This window comes from Oratosquilla oratoria, chromosome 32 (genome assembly GCF_046742065.1).
Source record: "Oratosquilla oratoria isolate Oo_2021 chromosome 32, ASM4674206v1, whole genome shotgun sequence".
Classification (NCBI taxonomy): Eukaryota; Metazoa; Arthropoda; class Malacostraca; order Stomatopoda; family Squillidae; genus Oratosquilla; species Oratosquilla oratoria.
Genome location: NC_134808.1, coordinates 12,839,590 through 12,844,589, shown reverse-complemented (window position 1 = coordinate 12,844,589; position 5,000 = coordinate 12,839,590). Strand labels below are relative to the sequence as shown.

Genomic DNA, 5,000 nt, shown 5'->3' with positions numbered 1-5,000 from the left:
TCCGCTCTTTCATTATATATATATACAGGGTGTTCCAAAAAATTTGACGTCATTTTGCAGGCCAATAATTTTGGCAATTTTTGTTGAAACGACCTCAAATTTTCACAGCTTGCATAGAAACAGTTCAAGATCTTATGTTTAATGTTTGACATTTATCTCTTTTCAGGTTGAGAAATGCCGTTCACTTCAAAAGAAAAGTCATTTTGCGTGTTGGAATATGCTCAAACACAGTCACCCAAGACCGTGCAGCGTGCCTTCTTTGCAAAATTTGCCAAAAATGCACCAACTAGTAAACAAATTTGGACCTGGCACCAAAAATTTAAAGAGGAAGGCTGCTTATGCAGGGCTAAAGGATCTGGACGGCCATCAACATCGGAAGAGAAGGTCGAGAAAGTTCGTGAAACATTCCTGCGAAGTCCCCGGAAGTCTGTAAGAAGAGCAAGTGTGGAAACCCAGGTTCCTCGAACAACAGTTTGGCGCGTTCTGAGGAAACGATTGCAAATGAAACCCTACAGGCTGCAGCTCCTTCAGGCTTTAAAGGAAGATGACAAGCGAAAACGTAAAGAATTCTGCTATGATATGCTAGAGAAACTTGAAGAAGACGAGTTCGATGAGCGTCTAATTTTTAGTGATGAAGCCATGTTTCATATGAATGGCAAAGTCAATAAGCATAATGTTCGCATTTGGGGCGAAGAAAATCCCCATGCCACAATTGAGCACGAGAGGGACTCACCAAAAGTGAATGTGTTCTGCGCCATCTCCAAGAATCAAATTCAAGGACCGTTTTTCTTTGAAGGAAATGTGAACGGGGATGTTTATCTGCAAATGCTTCAGAACTGGCTATTTGATCAGCTCATTGAAAATGAACATGAAAGCTTCATTTTTCAACATGACGGGGCTCCACCTCACTGGAAGCTCACTGTACGGGCCTATCTCAATGAGAATCTGCCAGAGAGATGGATCGGGCGTGGTGGTGAGGAAGACAATTTGCTGCTGAAATGGCCACCACGATCACCTGACCTGACACCGTGTGATTTTTTCCTCTGGGGATATGTGAAAGGACTCGTCTATGTCCCCCCTCTTCCTGCTAACGTTGAAGAACTCAAGCAGAGAATCACTGCCACACTGGAGAATGTTACCAAAGACATGCTGCAGCGTGTTTGGCACGAGTTTGAGTACCGACTTGACGTGTGCAGAGTCACAGGCGGCGCTCATATTGAACATTTGTGAAACTTGTGAAATCGGTCATAGAATCTACAAATCTTTGTTTTTTTCTTTGAAATGTCAACTAATAAAACTTATGATGTTCAACATAAAGTTTGTGCAGTTTCATTGAGATGCACTGAGTAGTTTCCTAGATATTGGCATTTAAAATGACGTCAAATTTTTTGGGACACCCTGTATATATATATATATATATGTATATATATATATATATATATATATATATATGTGTGTATATATATATATATATATATATATATATATATGGAGGTGAGGTGGCAAAATGAAACGTTAAGGCTAGAGTATGGAGCTTTATTCAGAACCAGACGTTTCGACCTCTTGGGCCTTCCTCAGTGGACTGAATACAGAATAAGAACCAAAGTCCGTCAACAGCTTACATGGTGATCTGACGACCCTGCGTGACCTCACCCCGGTCACGTTGTCCCCCCACACTCGCCGACCGCCAGTTGTGCGGACGTTTGAGCACAGGACATAAACCCCTTACGAGAATTTGTGGTTTTCTCGGTGACAATGTGTGCCGCCTCCAAAGCTTTCCTTTTCTTTTTTCCCATTTTCCTATGTAGAACGTGGGCTTCCTTCCAGTTTGGCAAATGATTTTCTTCATCGATATGAACTACCAGGGCATTTGATGTTCTGTGATGTTTCACATCCCTCTTGTGTTCTTCTAATCTTCTGTCCATGCCGCGTCCTGTCTCACCGATATAAACTTTCTCACAACATGAACAAAGAATTCTGTAAACAACACTTTTATCTGAGTGAGAATGAGCTGCCAGTAGCCAAGAGAGACTTCATCGATTTGGTTTCTCTATGTGTCAACTTCGGCCCCGTCATGTTCAATGGCGTAGAATATTTCCAGCATAGTGGGTTAGCCATGGGGTCTCCCCTAAGCTCAGTGATGGTATGTTTATATTTAGAAGAATTAGAAAGTACCAGTTACATCAAACTCATGGGTAAAGATACACATTGGTGGCGATACGTCGATGACATTCTAGTAGTGGTACCCGAGTTCATCAATTTAAGACAGAAATTAACCCAATTAAATAACATAGAACAGAAAATACAATTTACATAAGAAGAAGAAATAAACGACGAAATTCCTTTTTTGGATACTATAATAAAGAAAACAGAAAACGGAATAAAATTCAAAGTATACAGAAAGCCAACAAACCGAGATTACATTCATTTTTATTCAGCTCACAGTACTAGAGTCAAATCAGGGATAATAATCGGATTCATGTTAAGAGCCCTAAGGATATGCAGCAAAGAATTTTTACAAGATGAGCTTAACCATATCTTTAAAACCTTCCAAGAATTAGCATATCCTTTGGGCTTTCTTATAAAATTAAAACACAAAGCCATCAAAATTATGAAAAGGAGCACAACAGCTACAGATAACAGCACCAGCAAGGACAAAATATTTATTTCAGTTCCTAACTCTAGATACGCACCACTAATTAGTAATTTTTTACAGAACACCAGAATTAATTTAGTAACATCAGCGGGGAAGAGAATTGGTGAGTTTACCAAAAATGCAGAAATTTTGCAAGAAAATAAAAGTGTTGTTTACAGAATTCCTTGTACAGGTTGTGAGAAAGTTTATATCGGTGAGACAGGACGCGGCATGGACAGAAGATTAGAAGAACACAAGAGGGATGTGAAACATCACAGAACATCAAATGCCCTGGTAGTTCATATCGATGAAGAAAATCATTTGCCAAACTGGAAGGAAGCCCACGTTCTACATAGGAAAATGGAAAAAAGAAAAGGAAAGCTTTGGAGGCGGCACACATTGCCACCGAGAAAACCACAACACCACAACACCGAGAAAACACAACTCCCCGCCCACGAGAGTCAGAGTAACAACCCGAAGCGCAGCGATGCCGAAATAATTTTGGCCCTGGGCAGGATTCGAACCAGGTACTGCGAGCAATCCCGTACTTCGCAGTCCAGTGATCTACCAACCGCGCCACCAAGTGAGTGTGTGTGTGTGTGTGTGTGTGTGTGTGTGTGTGTGTGTGTGTGTGTGTGTGTGTGTGTGTGTGTGTGTGTGTGTGTGTGTGTGTGTGTGTATTAAGTGTATAAATGCACAGGATATTTTCTCTTAAACAAGTATCATTAAATGTGATTGCTAGTTTAATTTTGTATCTCCTTGATGATGATATTCTCTTCGTGTCTGAAGGTGGCCTTATCCTCTTTTCTAAGGTTTAAGTTAGTTTCTCCGTAGGAAGTTGTCTGTGCTGCCAAGCCGCGATTTTAAATCTCTTTAACTCTTCTTCAGTGGCGTACGATTGAGTTGTGATTGTCTCAGTGGTAAATGTGAGAATAAACCTGTTTCGCCGACTGGTAAGGATATAAGGTTTCCCCATGTGACAAGCTCGTTCTAACGCTGATTGGTTAGCTCTGGGAGTCTCTCCTCGTCCTCGCAAAGGTTTCGACCTGGAGTTGAATTTCTGCTCATGATCGGGAAAGGTGGCTCAAATTAGGCTAGCATGCTACTTGCTTTTGGTACTTCGTTTGAGTAAGAACAACTTCGGTTGATATAATCTAGACTTCCGTAAGAACATCTTAACAAAGTGTCTAAAATTCGTCATTCAAGTTTCACTATATAACACAGAAGTAACTTGACATCTGGAAATTTGAAAAACAAAAGATATAACAAAAGTCGTTTCCACTCAAATAAAGTAGCAAAAGCAAGTAGCATGCTAACGAGAAATGACTAGTGTGCCGCCACCTTAACGCTAGCAAATCAGACGTATGGATATACAGATCCGGATATCTCTCATGAATAGAGCTTCTAAGATGGGGAGATGACGTCCATTCTGGCATATTATGATGTCTGTTTTTCGGGGGCTCCAGATACGTTTTGCTCGGTGCGATTATCGCTCAGCGATGATCGTTCATGGCTCAATGATGATCGTGAAAAGATTGTCTAGAGCACTAATTCTATGTATTTGAATATGGTTGTTTTTCTTCGAGCTGAAAAGTACGAGACTGATAATTTTAACCGAACCTACAACCAACGCGTTTACCCAAATATGATACCAGGTATGATGCGTGTCACCCGCCATTGACTGCGGTATGCTAATAATTATCGCACAGAGCAAAACCTCTACTCAATCTCGTTGTTGTCATGCCTACGTAATTTGAGAGGGCTCAATTTATATGATGCAAGTGAGTCTATAGACGACATATGACTATTGAGTTAACTCTGTCTTCACGGACTCGTAATAACGTGTGGCTGGTTTCCTTGCATCATAAGGTTAATTTCTTTTCATAATATATTGGTTTGACGTTTCTCTTTACAGTTTGTTTTAGTATTCTCTCTTCTACTTATGCTGGCCTCGTAGGCACGAGGTCAACACATCGAGCCACGTCCGGGCCTGTGAGCTTAGATTAAAGGTCAACTGAGGCTTTCAAAGAGGTGGTGAATATTTGCCAGATGTATGACTTAGTCACTTTTTTATCAAATAACGCAAGAATAAATCCTAATTATTACGCAATGTGATAAAAGGCCTATCAAAATATCGGTAGCAGACGAACTTTTTTGTCGCCGATCTTCGGCTGTTCTCGTAACGCTCTATCGGCTGTGACATCAATCTTGCTGTTTACATTCCGATGCATGCCATATGCGTGCAACTTGATCAGTAATCTATCACATTTCGTATGTTAGCAATGTTTTATCAAATATTTAGTTCGAAAATGGTTTATTATGTCGCCGCAAAATTGCAACAGTGATTCGACGAAACTTTCTGCTG

The 5,000-nt window shown here is 40.6% G+C and overlaps 1 protein-coding gene across 2 annotated transcripts in view; it reads right to left on the bottom strand.

Moving 5' to 3' along the window:
• The window catches only part of LOC143041779 (polyamine-transporting ATPase 13A3-like), a 264,024-nt gene that overhangs the window by 209,785 nt on the left and 49,239 nt on the right, over positions 1–5,000 (bottom strand). The window lies entirely within an intron of this gene.